Consider the following 23,953-nt stretch of genomic DNA (forward strand, 5'->3'; position numbering starts at 1 on the left):
TAAAACAAGCATCCCAATGGCTTTGGGCAGCATGTATCACGCTATGACCAAACCAGCACCACATTCCCCAGCATTGCCCAGCTGTGCCCCTCTGGTGTCTCCATTCCTGATTTCTGAACACAAATGCATTTTACTGTCTGCTTGCTAAGTGCTCCTGCCTAGAGGGCTGTGAGTCCTAGGTACCATATAAAATCGAGTGCTGATGCTACCTCCTATGAAAGTCCCCCCACTGCTCCCGGGAACTCCCCCTCTTCCCTCCCCCTATGCTTGGCATACTCCTGTGCCAGAGGTCTCACTCAGAGTTTGGCTGGCATGTCCATCTACCTGAAAAGTCTGCTACAACAGGGCCCAAGTGAGGGTAAGCCCCTGGTAAGGGGTCAAATAGAGAACAGAGTCAGAAGAGCTCTTTCAGGAAAAGGTAATAGGTTTAATTTCAGATTCTCTTTGTAAATTGACCCCTTTGCCCCAATTTCTCTTAATGAAAAGTAAGAATCATTTTTTTAAATGACTGCCTCCCTCCCCTGCCTATTAAGATGTGGGGTGACTACAGTTCAAAATCGAGGGTTCCTCTTATTCCTTACTCAGCGGAAAAGCTCACGCAAACAAAAGGAAGAAACTGACATATTTTGGATTGACAGGTGTCAAGGGACACTACCATCTAATTTCCTTGTTGATTAATTTGAAGGTAATTTCCTGGTAACCCAGGCTTCCAAAAATGTATTTTAAGTGGCATGTTGGTAAAAGAAAATTAATTTCTCTGCATTAAACTTGCCAGCTTTTGAATTAATTGCATGAGCATAACAATCAATTAATAAATGTTAAGCAAACAAGGTAAAATCGGTCAATTAAAAATGACAAAATTGCTTCCAAGGGTAGATAAAGCATAAGAGCCTCATAATGCTTACTTCTAAGTTGAGATCGCCTGCCTCGGTTGGGTTCACCTCCCACTCTTCAGCCCAGCATTCAAATTGCAGAGGCTTTATTATGCTTCCTTATAAATAAATTACCACCTTAGCCATCATCACAGCGGTAGCAGCATTAAGGAACCAAACACAAGTAGCAAGCCCCCAGCAGCTGAGAGAAGGTCATTGCTTTGGACAGGTTCTCTCTGTACATGGACTTCTAAAGAGGAACCTTTGCCAGATATACCAGCCCTCTAAATATTAGCCAGCACACTCTGCCAGGAAGTTCTGTCTATTGTTTTCCTTAAATAACTTCCAGAACTCGGCGTAAATGTGAAATGGCGGGACCTAAGTCAACTGTTGGCCTTCTGAGGACATTCGAATCAAACCTCCTTAAACATGGTGCTAGCCATACTCTTCTATCTAGGGTTGACTGGAGCCTGTTTGCATAGGTTGACTCAGTTTCTCCATATTGAAATCTGTTCCTAAACACGAGAAGGTGATAGTCTTAAGAAATACATTTCTTTCTGACTGGTAAAAGGTCCTATGGGCTACACAAGCCTCCTTACTGGGGTTCATTGTTAGGCTTGCCTGACTTGCTGGACTTGTCTTCAGTCTGACTCACAAGTGTGTATTTTCAGAAACTGCCTTCCTTGTCCTCTCAGACACAGACTGAAAAAGAAACCAGGCCTGGTAGTGTATGCGTAGCATTAATTCCCTATTTCCCCAGGGGTATTTATCATATTGGGTAGGTATATATTGAAATGTCTCCACTTTAACATTATAGACAATCTTTGAACAAAGTGTAGAGGAAAATGTTGACAACTGAGAAGTACATTTAAATGGCTATATCCAGCAGGTTCATTTTCATTTGATTGTTGACAATTTCTCAAATGTAATATAGTAGAAATCCCCAAGACACTTTGCTCTCCACCAGTCCTTTCCACCTCTGAAGTAGCAACACCCTCCCCCTGAAGCTTTGGGCTAAAGTGTAGGCCTGTGCGCGACTTGGCACTGCTCTGCTTCAAACCCCATAGAATACAGCAGAAACTCAGTCAAGTTGTCAACCCTGCCTTCAGAGTTTACCCAGAACCCACTAAGGAGTCATTACCTCCTCCTGGACTACCATCTTCTCCCTTGCCTGGACCTCAGCAGGAGTATCCTACCTGACCTCCTCAGAGAACATGGGAGCCAGCCAGAAACATTTAGCAGATCTCATCACTCCCCACTGTCAGCCCTTTGTGCCACTGTATCCCAAGAGCCTAGGCCAATGTCAGGCAGTAGATCAATCTTTGTGATAGTGTTGAGTGGATGGATGAACGTATGTAGCTCAAATGGAGTATACGAAATAATACAGCAACCTCTGGACACTTGAAAAGCGTTATCTGACCACATTAGAAACCAGGAGAGAGTGGGGCATCTCCCCTCGAATCTAAGCAATTCACACACCTGCCAGTCACCCGCTCCCCTCATCTCTCTCTACAGAACTGTTAATGACATAGAAGGCATTGCAAAGGAGCGAGGTTTACTACCTCTTCGAGTCTCTCTTTTGGGGGTTATGCCTGCCTAGACCAAAGCAGATCTACGATAATAGATGCTGATACCAATTGCCTTTTTTCTCAGCCATTCTGAGCTCCAATGATCAAGAAAATCATTACTTTTCTCCAGCTAAAATTCCAGGGAAACAGCAAAGTGTTGACTCTATCGAGACCCTACCCAGAAAAACACCATTTTAATTATCATAGATTTGGGAGAGCCACTGAAGAACAGCGGGAGAGCAGTAGATTCCACCCAGATCTGGGCAAAGTGCATTAATATCCCATGTTTTTGTTTTATTTAGTCTTCCCTGGCTGTGTAAAGAATCACCTGAGGTAATGGGAGGGCTTCTAGGGACCACATCAAATAGAACCCTACAAAGGAACGTTACCTTTCCCTCCCACACCATGCATAGGGGCTACACTAGAGAGGAATATTTGCTCAGCAGTGTCGTGCAAGCTTACAAGATTGGTTTGTTTGGCCACTTGTGATCTGACCCAACCTTTCCAGCAACTTCCATCCCTCACAGGTCGAGAGTCATCACTTCTTGCACTGGCTTGCTGTGCCTTTATCCGGGTGTCCGCAGAACTGCGCTTCACTGGCAGGGCTGATCCGGGCTGGGTGTGAGCGCTCATGGGGAAGCCTGCATATGAGCACTGTTGCTGATTGCTTCATTAGAACCCTCTGTGCTTCCAGGGCCATATGCTTTCAAGTTTCTCTAAATGGTATTAGGGAAAAATATCCTCAAGGCATTATTTTTAAAGGGGACTTCAAACGTTCCCCATGAAAAAAAAAAAAAGGATAGCACGTTTGAACTCCAGGGGGATGCAGGAGAAATCTCACTTAGCAAGACTGTGAAAATGGAGCCATCTTCTCAGTTTCAGTGGGGGGAGAGAGTGCTGGTCACAATCGGGGATAAATTTGAAAAGTGGGTGGAGAAAGAAGCAGAAAATCTCCAAATCCTTGAATCGTTACCATAAAATAGCAAAGCAGATCATGACTTGAGGAAGGAAATTTTTTTAAACAAGTTTTCATTTTATATATGATTGAATAGGGAAATCTGAACTCTCCCCCACATCGTCAGTGTGCCCGAGCCTATAAATTCTTCCCCCTTCATTCCACACAGGAGAGAGAGAGAACAGGAGCCCCCTTCCCTGCACTTGGGTTACATGGATTCACGCTGACACTTTAAATAGGGGAAAGCCAGGCCACAGGAAGATGCAGCTATTCCCTTGATGATGCCCTATAGAAGTTCTGTCCCAGAGGTCAAATTCTCCAGTTCAAACTCTCCTCTCTCAAATAGATTCCAACCTGATTTCTTTGGCTGCGATGATGTCTGGTTAAGAAACCAAAGAAGGTATTATCAATGTCATATTATATATCAAAAAGACTCCTAAGAACCACCACCCCCCCATTGATAATTCTAATTTCTTATGTATACTCTCTATTCACTGAGGACGATGCATTGTAGGCTAAACCATGAACAGTAAGAGCTGCTCCTTCTCTGTGTAGGTTTGTATTACACAGAGATGCTTTCCAGTCTCCCTGTCTGTTCCCACACTTGAGTTCCTGGTGTCAGTTTGGATTTGGCATCTTGAGCACATTAAGGTTTCCCTAGTGTGTATGAGGTTATTGCCAAGAGCACACTTGCAGCAGTCTGCACTTGAACAGTCTTTGTGCCAATTACTTCAAAAAGTATTCTCGAAAATGAAGGAAGAAAGGGGACTTTTTGTTGTCGTTGTTATAGAGTGTGGTTTCAATTTTAATTTCTAGAATTGATCTTTCCCAAAACGATGACTCCTTTCAGCTCTGGGCTGTGCATCTCTGCGCCCTAAACCTTGTTTCAAGCCTTTCTATAAAATGGAAATCCTGATAAAGACATAGAAATAGCATCGGAAATGAGCAGGGCTGGGGAAAGTGCTGTCGCTGCTGACGCTCTACCCTCATCTATTTAAACTGCTTCAGAAAAGAAACTGCTAGGAGCTGGTTAAGGAGTTTCCAAATGTGTGACTGTAAATGACTATCTCTAATCATGGCTGAAGAAACCAAATGCAGCAAATGAGCTGGCTGCACGCACAGAAGGCCCGAGAGTGCTGGAATTGCATCTGCTGAATGGATAATGACCCTTGTCAGTGCATGGGGCTTTGGAAAGTTAAAGTCCTCAGTTTGATCAATTCGTTTATATATGTACACAGAGAGGCAGACAGTCATGTGCGCAAGTGTACACACACACACACACACACACACACACACACATGTACATGTTTAGGGAAAGAAAAGAGGAAACTGCCCTCTGTCATGTCATTCTAAATGGTCTGAATGGTATGAAGCATTAGGCAAATGTTCACCGGGTTTGATCATTAAAGGAGTGTTATATCTAAATTCTTGGAAGACTGGAGTTGACTAGAGTTTAAAACCGACCTGACCTTCCTGTTTGCTTTAAACAACTTTAGGAGCTGGACAGATGGCTCAGTGGTTAAGAGCACTGACTGCTCTTCCAGAGGTCCTGAGTTCAATTCCCAGCAACCACATGGTGGCTCACAACCATCTGTAATGAGATCTGATGCCCTCTTCTGGTGTGTCTGAAGACTGCTATAGTGTACTCACATACATAAAATAAATAAATAATCCTTAAAGAAAAAAAAAAAAACTTTAACTACCAAGCAGTTTTGATAATATATTATTGTTTTTCCTTTAAGAGGAAAATTAAAAACCACTCTACCTCAGGAGACTGTCCTCCACTGATATTCAGCCTGGCTCTCAGGTCTATGTGGCTAACTCTTTAATTCTGTGACTTCTTAACTGAGGAAGAGAAGACTTGACTCCACTCAGTATCTAAATCATCTCTCAACGTTTTCCTTTCTGGTCGAAACACATTCATTATTGTCCCATAGTCCTTTATGATGAAGGAGGGGCAGAACAGGAGCCCTTTTTGAGGCTATCTTCATGTTTCCTCTTGGCCACCTTCAGCAGGGAGCACCTAGTTCATGGCTCCCAGCTGGCTTTGAACATTCTTTGGATTTGTTATAGTTTAGAGCATCTGTATAAAACTCTGCTAGCAAACTTGAGAGAGAAATAAGAGACTTAGAACATGACTGGTTGTTGAACACAGGAAATTTATGTCAAATGTGCCAAGGAGTAAAGCGAAGGCCAGAAACATACCCTGCCTTTGTTTCTATCGAGACATAGAATGTGTTAGATCTTTCCCATTACGATATGAGCCTATGGGCTCCAAAGACAGTGTATCGCCTACCATAGCATTTCTCTATGAGAAGTGGGACAGGGGGAGGAAATAGGGAGCCCGTTTTTATCCCTTGCTTGGCATGAAACCGGTTCCGAATCCTCTTTGTTTCCTGACATGGTTGGAAGATATGGTCGAAGCCTGTCATATGAGAAGAACTGCCTCTCCACCCTGTCAGTGGCGCTAAGCCACAAGTGGTTCTGGGGGGCCAGGAAGGGTTATGCCCATCCTCCACGTCAAGTGACAGGGGATGAGAGACTTTCCCTCTCCTACAGCACAATGGTGCTCTGTCCTTCTCTAGGAGACTTTAATAAAGTAACTGAATCAGGTGAAATTTGATCAGATGTGTACAGCTCAGTCTTCTCGCTTTGCCACATAACAATTTATAGATGTGTTTCTACCACGGTCCTGTTTTATTAAATGATATTTGAAGTGTTCCACTCTCGGAGAAAATGTGGTTTATATCCTTGGCGTACATTTACATAATCTCGTTAAGGAGATCTGGCAGCTTAGTTAAACTATCCCAATAAAAAAAAAAAAATCTTATCTTTGGGAGAAGAAAGACTATTTTCTCCAGAGGGAAACAAGAAGCAGATATGGGGTCTGGGCCCATTTTGAGACCTTTGGCTGTAATTGTAGTTCTATTTTTCATGTTATGCATTAGAACTTTGTTAAAAGAGATAGATGAGTAGTAACTTATGTTTGGAGGACACAGTCATGTAAGGAGAGAACATCTATTGTATATTAAATGTGGGTTTTTAAAGTGAATTTTTACTTGTTGCCTTTAGAAAATATTTCTTTTTTAAAAAAAAAAATGAAACAAGGGTGATGAATTACCAGCAATCTCTCAGCTCCCCCACTGGAGCCATCAAATTAAGGGTTAACCTCCCAGGATCCCCTGAATTAATCAGGAGCTGAGCCAGCGGCAGGATGGGGAGGGGGAGGGGATTGGCAGAGCTCAGCCTCCCCCAGGAGGCTCCCAGCACAACAGAGCAGCCCACTGTGGTGTAGCCACTGAGAAGGCAGACCCTTTCACAAAGAAAAGGGCAAGCACCGGAAGCGAATCTCTAGCCCACACCAGCTCTGGCCTCCTGCCTCTCAGGTGCCAATCCTCCGCTGTCTGGGAACCAAAAAGCACCAGGTCCGACTATTTTTCAGAACAGAGTTTATTGTAAATACACGCTTTTCTCCTTTGGAAGGCAGGCTGCGATGCACCCCTGGGTGGCCTTTTTTATGATCCATGGGCTCATCCAGCCTCTCTTTTGGACAGTAAAGCCTGCCAACCCCTACCCTCCCAAGCAGTGGGGAGAGCCAATGCCCAGGACATCCTGAGAGACAAAGAATCTAAAGTTGTAGAGATGGGACCTGGGAGTCCACCTTCCTCACAAGCTTTCTTTTCTCCTACACATACAATTTTAAGAACCACTGATTCCAGGAGCTGTTTTTGCTGGTTGGTTTAAGCAAAACCCCTGATATTACCATCAGCTGTTCCGTGGTTTCTAATTAAAGAGCTTTCCCTCTGCACCTGGCCTTTTAATCACTTTGGGTATCTGTGTGCAGAGCAGTCTAAGGGGACCCCATCTGTGAGAGTACCAGTGCCCACGTTCAAACACACCTCTGTCGGGGTGAGTTATCCATCCTTCAGGACCTGAGCACCCCTGGTGAGGGCTGAAAGACTCACTTCCTTCTCTCCATGCTGCTGTCCAGAGCTCATGCTCTCTAGCCTTCCAGCTGTGTCTGCTTCCAGCTTCTCTTCCCTGGCTCACAGCAATCGGATAATCGGCATACGATATGCTCCTCCTGTGACATCAAACTCTCCTCCATCCAAACCTGAAAAGATGTAGAGTCCTGAAAACTAACACTTCCCACAGAACTGTAGCCCTTCCACCTGGCAAGACTGATTTCTGTCAGCATCTGTCTTTCTTAACGCACTCTCCCTCATGCCCAGACTTAGTCTTCTCTTCCCATGTTGACCCCACCTGAAGCTCTCCCTGCAGTCTGTACCCAATATCAATAATACCCAATGTTATAAGGAAGACTCTTAGCATCCATAAGTTCACAGACACCCTTCTTGCCTACCCAGTGACATTCCAAGACAGCCTCTATTCTTCCAGTCTCCCCTTGGCCCTGGAAGAGATCTGCCTTGTATGTTCTCCTAGCCCACAGTTAGTTCATTTCCTCTGAATCCTCTCTGCACAGTCTTGCCACCTCTTTGAGAAGGCAGTCTTCCGCATTTGAAGTCCTGCTGTAACTCACATCAAATCTACAGCTTTCGTTTGAAAGTCTGCTTCCTGAACTAAAACCAGAGGTCTTGCAAAGAAGAAGGGGAAGTGGCGTGCTCCACTCTGCCTCCCAGGGAATCTAAGGGTTCTGAGCTCTCATCTCCACACTGTTTGCTTCCTCTATGAAGGGGCCTGTTTCACCTAGGGCTCAGAGGGTAGGTTGTTGGTTGGCTGTTTTTCAGGCGTTGTACAATAACCTTGGTGGTAGACATTAGAAATGCAGAAGATCACTCTATCACAGGTAGTCTCCAACATATGAATGGAGCCTAATTACTCAGAAGAACATTCCAGAAGAATTTGCATTGCAATGATGTCTCTAAGGTCAATATTATTATGGCAACATAAATTAAGTGGTTGTGCTCTGGGCTAGTTATTTTGGTACCAAAGACATGGCTAAGCTCTTATCTTTCCCAAGTTTAGGGCCACCTCACAGCCCTCATTTAAATAGCCAGCTGACTCCATCCCTCTAAGCTACTGGTTCGATATAATCTATGTTCTAAACCAGACTTCTACAAGGGGAAAAAAAAAAAAAAGAAACCAGAGTCCCAGAAGAAGCTTAATTTTTATGATAAATTTAGGCCCCCTTAAAGGACAAGTAAAAAAAAAAAAAAAATCTCTCCCTCGGATCCCGGCCCGCAGCAGCTCTCTGCTCCCAGACCCTGTGAGAGAGAGACCCAACCGCCTGGTCAGGTGGGCACTCCTGAGGCTGCAGAGCGGAAGAGACCACCAACACTGCTCACCCCTGCCCACATCCCTGGCCCAAGAGGAAACTGTATAAGGCCTCTGGGCTCCCGTGGGGGAGGGCCCAGGAGCGGCAGGACCCCTACCTGAGACACCGCCGGAACCTGAAAGAAACAGACCGGATAAACAGTTCTCTGCACCCAAATCCCGTGGGAGGGAGAGCTAAACCTTCAGAGAGGCAGACAAGCCTGGGAAACCAGAAGAGACTGCTCCCTGCACACACATCTCGGACGCCAGAGGAAAAAGCCAAAGACCATCTGGAACCCTGGTGCACTGAAGCTCACGGAAGGGGCAGCACAGGTCTTCCTGGTTGCTGCCGCTGCAGAGAGCCCGTGGGCAGCACCCCACGAGCGAACTTGAGCCTCAGGACCACAGGTAAGACCAAATTTTCTGCTGCAAGAAAGCTGCCTGGTGAACTCAAGACACAGGCCCACAGGAACAGCTGAAGACCTGTAGAGAGGAAAAACTACACGCCCGAAAGCAGAACACTCTGTCCCCATAACTGACTGAAAGAGAGGAAAACAGGTCTACAGCACTCCTGACACACAGGCTTATAGGACAGTCTAGCCACTGTCAGAAATAGCAGAACAAAGTAACACTAGAGATAATCTGATGGCGAGAGGCAAGCTCAGGAACACAAGCAACAGAAACCAAAACTACATGGCATCATCGGAGCCCAATTCTCCCACCAAAGCAAACACGGAATATCCAAACACACCAGAAAAGCAAGATCTAGTTTCAAAATCATATTTGATCATGATGCTGGAGGACTTCAAGAAAGACATGAAGAACTCCCTTAGAGAACAAGTAGAAGCCTGCAGAGAGGAATCGCAAAAATGCCTGAAAGAATCGCAAAAATCCCTGAAAGAATTCCAGGAAAACATAAATAAACAAGTAGAAGCCCATAGAGAGGAGACACAAAAATCCCTGAAAGAATTCCAGGAAAACACAATCAAACAGTTGAAGGAATTAAAAATGGAAATAGAAGCAATCAAGAAAGAACACATGGAAACAACCCTGGATATAGAAAACCAAAAGAAGAGACAAGGAGCTGTAGATACAAGCTTCACCAACAGAATACAAGAGATGGAAGAGAGAATCTCAGGAGCAGAAGATTCCATAGAAATCATTGACTCAACTGTCAAAGATAATGTAAAGCGGAAAAAGCTACTGGTCCAAAACATACAGGAAATCCAGGACTCAATGAGAAGATCAAACCTAAGGATAATAGGTATAGAAGAGAGTGAAGACTCCCAGCTCAAAGGACCAGTAAATATCTTCAACAAAATCATAGAAGAAAACTTCCCTAACCTAAAAAAAGAGATACCCATAGACATACAAGAAGCCTACAGAACTCCAAATAGATTGGACCAGAAAAGAAACACCTCCCGTCACATAATTGTCAAAACACCAAACGCACAAAATAAAGAAAGAATATTAAAAGCAGTAAGGGAAAAAGATCAAGTAACATATAAAGGCAGACCTATCAGAATCACACCAGACTTCTCGCCAGAAACTATGAAGGCCAGAAGATCCTGGACTGATGTCATACAGACCCTAAGAGAACACAAATGCCAGCCCAGGTTACTGTATCCAGCAAAACTCTCAATTAACATTGATGGAGAAACCAAGATATTCCATGACAAAACCAAATTTACACAATATCTTTCCACAAATCCAGCACTACAAAGGATAATAAATGGTAAAGCCCAACATAAGGAGGCAAGCTATACCCTAGAAGAAGCAAGAAACTAATCGTCTTGGCAACAAAACAAAGAGAATGAAAGCACACAAACATAACCTCACATCCAAATATGAATATAAAGGGAAACAATAATCACTATTCCTTAATATCTCTCAATATCAATGGCCTCAACTCCCCAATAAAAAGATATAGATTAACAAACTGGATACGCAACGAGGACCCTGCATTCTGCTGCCTACAGGAAACACACCTCAGAGACAAAGACAGACACTACCTCAGAGTGAAAGGCTGGAAAACAACTTTCCAAGCAAATGGTCAGAAGAAGCAAGCTGGAGTAGCCATTCTAATATCAAATAAAATCAATTTCCAACTAAAAGTCATCAAAAAAGATAAGGAAGGACACTTCATATTCATCAAAGGAAAAATCCACCAAGATGAACTCTCAATCCTAAATATCTATGCCCCAAATACAAGGGCACCTACATACGTAAAAGAAACCTTACTAAAGCTCAAAACACACATTGCACCTCACACAATAATAGTGGGAGATTTCAACACCCCACTCTCATCAATGGACAGATCATGGAAACAGAAATTAAACAGAGATGTAGACAGACTAAGAGAAGTCATGAGCCAAATGGACTTAACGGATATTTATAGAACATTCTATCCTAAAGCAAAAGGATATACCTTCTTCTCAGCTCCTCATGGTACTTTCTCCAAAATTGACCATATAATTGGTCAAAAAACGGGCCTCAACAGGTACAGAAAGATAGAAATAATCCCATGTGTGCTATCGGACCACCACGGCCTAAAACTGGTCTTCAATAACAATAAGGGAAGAATGCCCACATATACGTGGAAATTGAACAATGCTCTACTCAATGATAACCTGGTCAAGGAAGAAATAAAGAAAGAAATTAAAAACTTTTTAGAATTTAATGAAAATGAAGATACAACATACTCAAACTTATGGGACACAATGAAAGCTGTGCTAAGAGGAAAACTCTGAGTGCCTGCAGAAAGAAACAGGAAAGAGCATATGTCAGCAGCTTGACAGCACACCTAAAAGCTCTAGAACAAAAAGAAGCAAATACACCCAGGAGGAGTAGAAGGCAGGAAATAATCAAACTCAGAGCTGAAATCAACCAAGTAGAAACAAAAAGGACCATAGAAAGAATCAACAGAACCAAAAGTTGGTTCTTTGAGAAAATCAACAAGATAGATAAACCCTTAGCCAGACTAACGAGAGGACACAGAGAGTGCGTCCAAATTAACAAAATCAGAAATGAAAAGGGAGACATAACTACAGATTCAGAGGAAATTCAAAAAAATCATCAGATCTTACTATAAAAACCTATATTCAACAAAATTTGAAAATCTTCAGGAAATGGACAGTTTCCTAGACAGATACCAGGTATCGAAGTTAAATCAGGAACAGATAAACCAGTTAAACAACCCCATAACTCCTAAGGAAATAGAAGCAGTCATTAAAGGTCTCCCAACCAAAAAGAGCCCAGGTCCAGACGGGTTTACTGCAGAATTCTATCAAACCTTCATAGAAGACCTCATACCAATATTATCCAAACTATTCCACAAAATTGAAACAGATGGAGCCCTACCGAATTCCTTCTACGAAGCCACAATTACTCTTATACCTAAACCACACAAAGACACAACAAAGAAAGAGAACTTCAGACCAATTTCCCTTATGAATATCGACGCAAAAATACTCAATAAAATTCTGGCAAACCAAATTCAAGAGCACATCAAAACAATCATCAACCATGATCAAGTAGGCTTCATCCCAGGCATGCAGGGATGGTTTAATATACGGAAAACCATCAACGTGATCCATTATATAAACAAACTGAAAGAACAAAACCACATGATCATTTCATTAGATGCTGAGAAAGCATTTGACAAAATTCAACACCCCTTCATGATAAAAGTCCTGGAAAGAATAGGAATTCAAGGCCCATACCTAAACATAGTAAAAGCCATATACAGCAAACCAGTTGCTAACATTAAACTAAATGGAGAGAAACTTGAAGCAATCCCACTAAAATCAGGGACTAGACAAGGCTGCCCACTCTCTCCCTACTTATTCAATATAGTTCTTGAAGTTCTAGCCAGAGCAATCAGACAACAAAAGGAGATCAAGGGGATACAGATCGGAAAAGAAGAGGTCAAAATATCACTATTTGCAGATGACATGATAGTATATTTAAGTGATCCCAAAAGTTCCACCAGAGAACTACTAAAGCTGATAAACAACTTCAGCAAAGTGGCTGGGTATAAAATTAACTCAAATAAATCAGTTGCCTTCCTCTATACAAAAGAGAAACAAGCCGAGAAAGAAATTAGGGAAACGACACCCTTCATAATAGACCCAAATAATATAAAGTACCTCGGTGTGACTTTAACCAAGCAAGTAAAAGATCTGTACAATAAGAACTTCAAGACACTGAGGAAAGAAATTGAAGAAGACCTCAGAAGATGGAAAGATCTCCCATGCTCATGGATTGGCAGGATTAATATAGTAAAAATGGCCATTTTACCAAAAGCAATCTACAGATTCAATGCAATCCCCATCAAAATACCAATCCAATTCTTCAAAGAGTTAGACAGAACAATTTGCAAATTCATCTGGAATAACAAAAAACCCAGGATAGCTAAAGCTATCCTCAACAAGAAAAGGACTTCAGGGGGAATCACTATCCCTGAACTCAAGCAGTATTACAGAGCAATAGTGATAAAAACTGCATGGTATTGGTACAGAGACAGACAGATAGACCAATGGAATAGAATTGAAGACCCAGAAATGAACCCACACACCTATGGTCACTTGATTTTTGACAAAGGAGCCAAAACCATCCAATGGAAAAAAGATAGCATTTTCAGCAAATGGTGCTGGTTCAACTGGAGGGCAACATGTAGAAGAATGCAGATCGATCCATGCTTATCACCCTGTACAAAGCTTAAGTCCAAGTGGATCAAGGACCTCCACATCAAACCAGACACACTCAAACTAATAGAAGAAAAACTAGGGAAGCATCTGGAACACATGGGCACTGGAAAAAATTTCCTGAACAAAACACCAATGGCTTATGCTCTAAGATCAAGAATCGACAAATGGGATCTCATAAAACTGCAAAGCTTCTGTAAGGCAAAAGACACTGTGGTTAGGACAAAACGGCAACCAACAGATTGGGAAAAGATCTTTACCAATCCTACAACAGATAGAGGCCTTATATCCAAAATATACAAAGAACTCAAGAAGTTAGACCGCAGGGAAACAAATAACCCTATTAAAAAATGGGGTTCAGAGCTAAACAAAGAATTCACAGCTGAGGAATGCCGAATGGCTGAGAAACACCTAAAGAAATGTTCAACATCTTTAGTCATAAGGGAAATGCAAATCAAAACAACCCTGAGATTTCACCTCACACCAGTGAGAATGGCTAAGATCAAAAACTCAGGGGACAGCAGATGCTGGCGAGGATGTGGAGAAAGAGGAACACTCCTCCATTGTTGGTGGGATTGCAGACTGGTAAAACCATTCTGGAAATCAGTCTGGAGGTTCCTCAGAAAATTGGACATTGAACTGCCTGAGGATCCAGCTATACCTCTCTTGGGCATATACCCAAAAGATGCCTCAACATATAAAAGAGACACGTGCTCCACTATGTTCATCACAGCCTTATTTATAATAGCCAGAAAATGGAAAGAACCCAGATGCCCTTCAACAGAGGAATGGATACAGAAAATGTGGTACATCTACACAATGGAATATTACTCAGCTATCAAAAACAACGAGTTTATGAAATTCGTAGGCAAATGGTTGGAACTGGAAAATATCATCCTGAGTGAGCTAACCCAATCACAGAAAGACATACATGGTATGCACTCATTGATAAGTGGCTATTAGCCCAAATGCTTGAATTACCCTAGATCCCTAGAACAAACGAAACTCAAGACGGATGATCAAAATGTGAATGCTTCACTCCTTCTTTAAATGAGGAAAAAGAATACCCTTGGCAGGGAAGGGAGAGGCAAAGATTAAAACAGAGACTGAAGGAACACCCATTCAGAGCCTGCCCCACATGTGGCCCATACATATACAGCCACCCAATTAGACAAGATGGATGAAGCAAAGAAGTGGAGACCAACAGGAGCCAGATGTAGATCTCTCCTGAGAGACACAGCCAGAATACAGCAAATACAGAGGCGAATGCCAGCAGCAAACCACTGAACTGAGAATAGGTCCCCTATTGAAGGAATCAGAGAAAGAACTGGAAGAGCTTGAAGGGGCTCGAGACCCCAAAAGTACAACAATGCCAAGCAACCAGAGCTTCCAGGGACTAAGCCACTACCTAAAGACTATACATGGACTGACCCTGGACTCTGACCCCATAGGTAGCAATGAATATCCTAGTAAGAGCACCAATGGAAGGGGAAGCCCTGGGTCCTGCTAAGACTGAACCCCCAGTGAACTAGTCTATGGGGGGAGGGCGGCAATGGGGGGAGGGTTGGGAGGGGAACACCCATAAGGAAGGGGAGGGGGGAGGGGGATGTTTGCCCGGAAACCGGGAAAGGGAATAACACTCGAAATGTATATAAGAAATACTCAAGTTAATAAAAAAAAAAAAGAAAAGAAAAGAAAATATCATCCTGAGTGAGGTAACTCAGTCATAAGAACTCACATGATATGTACTCAACTGATAAGTGGATATTAGCAAAAGCAAGCAAACAAAAACCAACAAAACAAAACAAACAAACAAACAAAAAACTTGGCATACCCACAATGCAACTCAAAGGTCATATGAAACCCAAAAAAGAAGGAAGACCACACCAAAACGTGGATGCTACTATCCTTCTCAGAAAGGGGGAGTAAATAATCTCAGGAGGTAAAGAGGTGGTAGGTAAAGTGATCTGGTAGGAAGAGAACAAGGAGAGGAAAAGTAAGCCAATTTAGATGGGGGCAGAGATGGAAAAGAAGTACAGAGGTAAAGAATTTGAAATTATGTGGGTAGCAGTAAGGAATGGCTATTAGTAAGTTCCAGCTGCCAGGCACCCAAGAGTTCCCAGGACACAGCAGAGAGGACACTAGCCAATATATACAACAAAAGGAGAGATAGAACCTGTAGAGACCATATCTATTTGATAGGCATGGCCCCGAGACACCCAAAAAAAAAAAAATCTCTTAAGATGTTCCAAACCCAGAGATCTATAGTCTTCTGTGCCTATGGCTATGTCTGTTCCCTGACCACCCTCGTGCTATACTGTGCTTTAACATCATGTGGCCAATGATGCCAGCCCTTCCATTTGATGATATGTCTCGTAATATTAGAAGCAAGATTTCTTTCTAAAGGGAAGGAGCCTAGCTTCCAGGTGTGGCTTCCATGGGACCTTCTTCCCTTGAGTACTAACAGGAAAGGTGTGGCTTATATGATGGACCTTCTTCCCTTGAGTACCAACAGGAAAGGTGTGGCTTCCATGGGACCTTCTTCCCTTGAGTACTAACAGGAAAGGTGTGGCTTCCATGGGACCTTCTTCCCTTGAGTACTAACAGGAAAGGTGTGGCTTCCATGGGACTTTCTTCCCTTGAGTACTAACAGTGAAGTTTCCATCAGGGTCTTGCAACAGGCTTGTTTATGAGACACTATGAGAAATGCGTGTGTCGATAGGGGATGAATGCAAGGAGCATACAGCAGGGGGAGGACTGCCAGTGTGGCTTGTTACCACTCCAGAGCTCGCCCATGTTCAGCAGACTCATTTACAGCATGACACACAGCACTCATCAGAGAAGGCTGCACTCCGGACCATAACCTTTTCACTTTGGGACAAACAAGCAGTGCTGACTTGCCTGGCTTGATTATGGTGGTGGGAATTCAACCTGGAAATCCCTGGCCTCCAGGTGTTGAGGAAACTTAAGGGCTTTGCCTTTCTGTGCATCCCCTGATGATGGGAGTGGTGAGAGAGGAAGTGTGAGGTTCAAACTTCCATGAACTTGAAGGCAAAGAATCTCATAGTGCCAAGAGTTCTTTTGAAGAATACTGGTAGATTAAAGAGCAGAATATGGGATGATCCTTTGGAGTGCAGATGTAGTTTTAACTCAGCTATGATACATAAAAATCCCCGTTGATGGGGCTGGAGAGATGTCTCAGTGGTTAAGGACACACTGACTACTCTTCCAGAGATCCTGAGTTCAATTCCCAGGAACTATATACATGGTGGCTTACAACTGTCTATAATGGGATCTGATGCCCTCTTCTGGTGTGTCTGAAGATGGTGACAGTGTACTCATATACATAAAAAAATAAATCCTAAAACTCCCTTTTGATTATTTGAAACTACATTTGTCAGTTCACAGCTGTCCTCTGAAAACCTGCAAGCTGTAGTCAGCACCAAGCACGCTGTACTGGGTATCTGGTTATAGAATCCTGTAGAGATCATCCACATCTATTTCTTTTCCACCATTTTCTGTCTGAAGAATTATTACCCTGGCCAAGATGGATGGCTTACCATGGTTGCCAGAACTAGGACCAAATTCAAAGGCCTGTTTCCAATTTTGTTATTTCTACCACAGAATGGCTCTTAAATTTTAAATTTAAAGTAATTTTATTACTTTTTTAATATTTGACATCTTAGAATTAGAGCTGGTATATTTGTATTTGTAATCAACCCCATTCATGTCTTTAACTTTAAAATGAGGCTAGAGCCACCCTTTGGAATACTGCATCTAGACCTGGAGATTCTATGACAAGCCTGCATTTATTTTAGGATGTCACTAAAAAAAAAGTAACTAGGAGGTTTCAGAACTCTTGCTTATGTAAGTGGTGTTTGCCAGCGTGTATGGTTGTACACCAAGTGTATGCAGCACCCAGAAGAGAGTGCTGGGTCCCCTGGAACTGGAATTAAAGATGCTTATGAGCCACTATGTAGGTTTGGGGAATTGAATCCAGGTTCTCTGGAAGGGTGCTTCTTAACTGTTGAGTCATCTCTCCAGTCCCTCCTCTTCTTCTTCCTCTTCCTCCTCCTCCTTCCTGTTTTTGTAAGCAGAAGTTCAACATTTTCCCCCTTATCCAGGAGATAAGGTTTAAGAGCCCCAGTGGCTTTGAGTATAACCCAGGGATGGAGTCTCCCCAGCATACACAGGGCTCTGGGTTCATGCTGATTCCTAACAACAGAAGCAGGCAGACACACAAATACTCTCCAGTGGACACCTGAAACCTCAGCGGTACAAACCTTTATGTGCTGTGGTCTCCCTGTGAGGGACTTGAGTTTATAAACCAGCATAAGATTTACAGGAACATAAGTCATCATAAAATGGATAGTATAACAATATACTACCAATATGAACGCCCTCCCTCCCTCTCACACTTTCTCCTTCTCTCAGAGTTTCTCATCGTGCTATATGCGTCTCCTGACCACAGTTAACTGTGACTGCATATGCAGAGAGGACAGCTCCAACTGCTACAGGGGGTGGGAGCCTCCACTTAGAAAACATACATTGCCTTAGGCTTCAGGTACCCAAAAGGACAAAAACAATGCCTTTGGCATTTTCCTCTTATCTATGTTTTCTCCATTGATAATTTCATTGGATTTCTTAGTTTTTAACTATCATCTCCAAGGAGACAAAACCTTCCAGAACAATACCTTCATCTGTCATCACTACTTAGATACCCATCTCTTGCTGGTGACCATCTCTTGGGTACCTTTTCCATCTCTCCAGGGTGTTAAACACAGACTGGTCCTGGGGAAATTGTGTTTGTCCTCACACTGGTCAGATGTCCCTGTATTCCCAATTGTCGTTATCATCACCATGCTGTGACACAGGCTCAGAAGCCCTGGTGTGGCACACGGGAGGTAGATCAGGCAGTAAGAGCCTGCCATCCCACACAAGCATGAGTACGTGGGCTTGGGTCCCAGGCATCACAGCGTGTGCATGTAACCCCAGCTCTAGGTTAGTGTAGACAGGACCACCCCTGGAGTTCACTGGCCAGCTATCCTCACCGAATGGCTGAGACCCAGGTTCAGCAAATGACACTGTAATGAAAAACTCAGGTGGAGAGCAATAAAGGAAAGCACTTAACACTGGTCTTGTTTAGTGACAACTTGGGGACTTTGGTTTCTTTAAAAAAAAGAACCCACAAAAATATTTTTAAGAATGTGCTTTCATTTTATCCCAGGTATAAGGATGAGGGGCTGCTTCTGACTGACCACAGCAGCTGACTATGATTTGCCTCATGCTCTAGTAGAAGTGTGGTATTGCCAGCTACAGATAATTTCTGCTATGATGTGACATTTGGAATTCTGGGAACTTTTCAGGGGTATATAAACAATAGGGATTCTAGAGGCCAGGGTGGTGGTGGTTGGTCATTTAGGAAGGTTGGTTGTAGTTTGTTAGTAGCTGTGATCAAAGAAGAAACAAAAGGAAAGAAATTAGATCCAGGGATGCATCTAATTCTCTCCCCTCTGTCCTTGTTTCTCTCCTATCTAGTGTTGGGGAGGGAAAATGGAAAGGAAAAAGATGAACCCACAAGTATCAAAGACCTGCTACAATCTCCGGCCTCCAAACATAACATGCACACACATGAACGTATGCACACATGCTCATACACACACACACAGAGTCATGGTGTGATGTCTTTTCCCAGCTTCTACTGACATTTGGAGACCATTTGCTGCCTGCCAACTGAAATGTCCCTAGAGCCCAGGGCTTTCCCCACAGGTTCTTTTTTCCTATGCTTTATTGTTGGTATTCTTTTTTTCTCTCCATCTTTATTAAATTGGGTATTTCTTATTTACATTTCAATTGTTATCCCTTTCCTGGTTTCCAGGTCAACATCCCCCGAACTCCTCCCCCTCCCCTTCTGTATGGGTGTTCCCTTCCCCATCCTCCCCCATTGACACCCTCCCCCCAACAATCCCGTTCACTGGGGGTTCAGTCTTGGCAGAACCAAGGGCTTCCCCTTCCACTGGTGCTCTTACTAGGCTATTCATTGCTACCTATGGGGTCAGAGTCCAGGGTCAGTCCATGTATAGTCTTTAGGTAGTGGCTTAGTCCCTGGAAGCTCTGGTTGCTTGGCATTGTTGTACATATGGGGTCTCGAGCCCCTTCAAGCTCTTCCAGTTCTTTCTCTGATTCCTTCAACGGGGGTCCTGTTCTCGGTTCAGTGGTTTGCTGCTGGCATTCGCCTATGTATTTGCTGTATTCTGGCTGTGTCTCTCAGGAGAGATCTACATCCGGTTCCTGTCAGCCTGTACTTCTTTGCTTCGTCCGTCTTATCTAGTTTGGTGGCTGTATATGTATGGGCCACATGTGGGGCAGGCTCTGAATGGGTGTTCCTTCTGCCTCTGTTCTAAACTTTGCCTCCCTATTCCCTGCCAAGGGTATTCTTGTTCCCCTTTTAAAGGAGGAGTGAAGCATTCACATTATTGTTGGTATTCTTTTTTTTTTCTTTTTTAAAAAATTTATTTATTTATTTATTTATTTACTATTCTTTAATTTTTTTTACACTCAAGTCATTTATCCCCCTCCCAGTCACATCTGCGACAATTCTTCATCACATTTCACCTCCCCTCCAAGAGGATGCCCCCTTACCCCCGACACCCAACTTCACCAGACCTCCTCACTCCCAAGTCTCTGTTGAGGGTTAGGTGTGTCTTCTCCCTCTGAGGCCAGACCAGGCAGTCCTCTGCTGTAATGAGAAGGGCATCAAGTCCACTTTAGTTTTATTTTTTCGCTGAATTCAAGGCTCCTAAATCATGGCTGGTATCCTGATTTTAGCTTGGGCTATCCCCACTTGCTAAATCTCTCTGAAAGTTACTGTACTCCTAATGTGATTCTTGGACAGTATCATGGTTTCCTATTATACTTTAGCTTTATATTATTTTTTAAACTCTTGAATATGGCTTTGTTTTCAATTTTTAACCAATGGGAAGACCTTGACTTATTTGAATGCTTTTGAGGAATTAGGCCTTGTCTCTTTTTTTTTATTTATTTTTTATTTATTTTATTTTTATTTTATTTTTATTTTTTTTTATTAACTTGAGTATTTCTTATATACATTGGTATTCTTATCTCACTGCTCCATGACTATACCTATGTCAATGACTGTACCTATGTCAATGATATGATATCAGTCTTACATAGTCATCCTAATCCATCCAGCGGAAACTTTTCTTCCTGCCCCACACTCATAAAGAAATTCCCATCATTTTATGAATGCACTTCCCAGAGCAGACACAATATACATTTCCATCCAATCCTCTCAGTAGGGTAGAAGACTCATATGTAATCATTGATGCCAGTGCCCTGTTCCCTGGATCACTTGATTATTTGGCATTGGGTATGGCTATGGAGACGTCCAGAACCATTCTCCATGAGTGCAGTGTGTATCAAGAACCACTTGTTCTTGTTGCAAGTCCAAAAACATCTGTCTGATACTTTACTTGTTAGCACCCTCTCTGAAACTTCAAACATAAAAGCTAGGGTCTCAGCTTGCTCCTACCCATCAGAATCCTGGGGAGAAAGACTGGGAATCTACCAGTGAGGGTGTCATATAACTAGGACTGAGAGTCACTGTCTCCATCAGCCGCCAGGTCATCTCCCTCTTATAAATGTTTCATCTATGTTGCTTTGTCACAGTCTAAACTCATTGAAGATGAGGTCATACTAGAGTCCCTGTGGTCTGTTCTCTGGCACCCAGCAAGGTCATACACACCTTTCCTTAAGCTAAGAAATTAAGGAGATCGTTGCTAAGGACAGCTGGCCCACAATATTCATAAACCCCACACCCAAGGATTCAACCAATGATAGAGGGAAAATATGTTGGGGAAAAGTCTGTGCTGAATTTGCACATATTTTTTTCCTTGTCATTATTTCTAAGCACTACAATGTAACAGATAATTTATATAGCGGCTACTTTATATTAGATGATAAAAGTAATCTAGGCTTGATTTGGCATATACAGGATGATATGCATGGGTTCTATGCAAATCTACATAAAGAACTTAAAACTGGGCCAAGCACTGATGCTTGCCTGTAACTGTAGCATTCAGGAGTCTGAAGCAGGAGAATAGTGACTGTGAGGTCAGACTGAAAACCCTACTTCCAAACGCGGGTTTCAGAATTATATGCTGATTTCGGTATTGTGTGCAGTCCTAGAACCAATCCCTCAAACATGGAGAGATGCATGTATTTGTCCTCTTGTGGCAGGTTTTTTAGTATTTTCGTTAGTGACTGAGAAATAAAATAGTTCTTTCAGCTCTCTTGGTATCAAGTATCAGAGCTAGGATTTGAACCCAGGTCCTCTTGACAATTCTTGTGCTTTATCTCTTAAACCTAAAGGCAACAAAGAAAAAAGAGAAAGTTCTCAACATGTCTGTACGCAGGCTACCAGGCACATTCTGCATCTGAACAGAACCCGTCACGTGGACTAAAGACATTACACAGTAGGTTTGGAAAATATATTAGTTTAAACCTAAAATTTAATCTTGGGATCCAAAAGAATTCCTTTCAGCCCCACCCGTCTTGTCTCTTTTTGCTTCCCATTTTGTACAGTAGCCCAAAGAGTTTTCGACATCTGAGCTTTGGCTTCTAAGTAAAATGGTTCAGAAGATTCGTAGTTGACTTTAGCTAGGGTAGCAAGCTGCCATCTGGCATATAGTTCTAACGCTTCATTCAGTTAGAGTATAGACATAGAAAAGAACCAGGCATAACAGCATTCAAATGACACGTGCACAATACCCAGAAACCTAGGCTCTAGGCAACTTTCCATTTCTAAGCTAAGGGACAGGCCAGGCAATGGAATTCCCAGACCCTCTTTTCTCACCTAATGGAAAAAGTCATGTTTTCATCCAGATATGAAATGTTATGGTCTATCCAAAAATAAGACATTTGGTCAACCCTAAGTAGATATTTCATATTTAAAAGCTGTAAATTAGCAGTCACTGTTATTCCCATTTCACAGGGTGGGAAATGAGACACAAAGAGGCTGAGTGGCTTCCCTCAGGTAACAGAATCAGAAAATTATAAGTCTAGAGCTAACTGGACCCTGCTTTGTCTATGTCCCGATATCACAATGGCCACATCAGGCTTGGAGAACGGAGGACAGACGAGCACGACACAGGAGCTCTCTCTGCCCAGATGCCTTGAAATTGCTTCAGAACAGAATGCCAAGCAGGGATTATTTGGTATATCATTTCTGGGTGTGTGTTTTTCTGAGCGTTTATAGATCTCTGAGTTTCTGAGAAGCTGAGTTTCCCTGATAAAACAGGACAGATCATGATAAATGAGCATCTATGGAAGCCTAGCTGGGGGGGAGGACTCAACTGCAACACCCCTCCTGTGAAGTTAATCCTGTTTCTTTTAGCTATTTCTTTATTAGTTAATGAGGTCTTGCAGAAAAGAAAAAAAAAAAGAATGTGTGTCTCTGATGGTGTTTTAGCACCCTTGCCTCCAGGAACGGCTTCAAATATTCATAAAGTGACTCATCTGACCAAAGCTTAAAGCAACGGTGTATTAAGTATGAATTTACTCAACTTCAAATGTGGGTGGTCAAAAAGCCGAGGCTGAAATAACCTAAATACTCCTCCTGGCTGGCGTTTCCCACTCCTCCTCAGCTCTGGGCGCTCCTGTGAAGGGTGACAGAGCAGACGTATTATTTACAACAGCCAGGACTCTGAAGGGCAGCCCCGGAAGCTTTGATCCCTCTTCCTGACTGACAGGAATGTGCATTGCCTTTGGAAAACAGAATAACTTAAGAGAAGCAGAGATAAAATGGAAAAGGCATTGCTGGCCGAGCCCCTGGGAAGGAGAGCAGACTCCAGATGGTATTGCTCCAGAGAGGCGAGGTGAGGCAAGGGAGACTCCCTTCCCCTTTGCTTCCTCATGGCAAGGGAGCAAACGAGCCATCTTGAGAGGTAGAGTGATGACCCTCTGTGATGGATTTGGAGAGCAAAGCAGATGGATGTGGAAACTCGGTCACTAAACAGGACTTCTTGTAGACTGAACCCCAGGAGTCTCCTGTTGGGCTTTGTTATTGTGATGCACACACAACAACAGGGGCCTCAGAATGCAGCAAGAGTTACACACACACACACACACACACGCACACGCACACGCACACACGCACACACGCACACACGCACACACGCACACACACACAGACCACTTTTCCCAGCCCTGATGGACATACCCCATTTCTATCTAAGCACAGCCATAGGAACCCATCACGGTTTTCACCCATTTATGATTTTATCTACTGCATCCATCATTTCTAGAAGCTGAGCCCGTGCTTCTGCTCTGATGAGTCTGGTATGTATACGTTGGCTCTAAACCAAACAATTCGGACCAGTGCTGTCCCTGGAGCCCCTAGGCAGGTACCTGTGATGCCGTGCACCTTCCTGATTCAAGGAAAGCATCCCAGGCCAAAGCGCCCAGGGAGCTGCAATCAATCACAGAACCCCTGGTAACCTAGTACTGCCCAATGAGAAATGTCTGCCATCCAAAGAATCCATTCATGTCATAGCCCTG

The 23,953-nt window shown here is 43.1% G+C and overlaps 1 protein-coding gene across 16 annotated transcripts in view; it reads left to right on the top strand.

Annotated features, from left to right (window-relative positions):
• Window positions 1-23,953, top strand: part of Npas3 (neuronal PAS domain protein 3) — an 825,122-nt gene that overhangs the window by 773,360 nt on the left and 27,809 nt on the right. The window lies entirely within an intron of this gene.

Source organism: Rattus norvegicus, chromosome 6 (assembly GCF_036323735.1).
Source record: "Rattus norvegicus strain BN/NHsdMcwi chromosome 6, GRCr8, whole genome shotgun sequence".
In the NCBI taxonomy this organism is placed as follows: domain Eukaryota; kingdom Metazoa; phylum Chordata; class Mammalia; order Rodentia; family Muridae; genus Rattus; species Rattus norvegicus.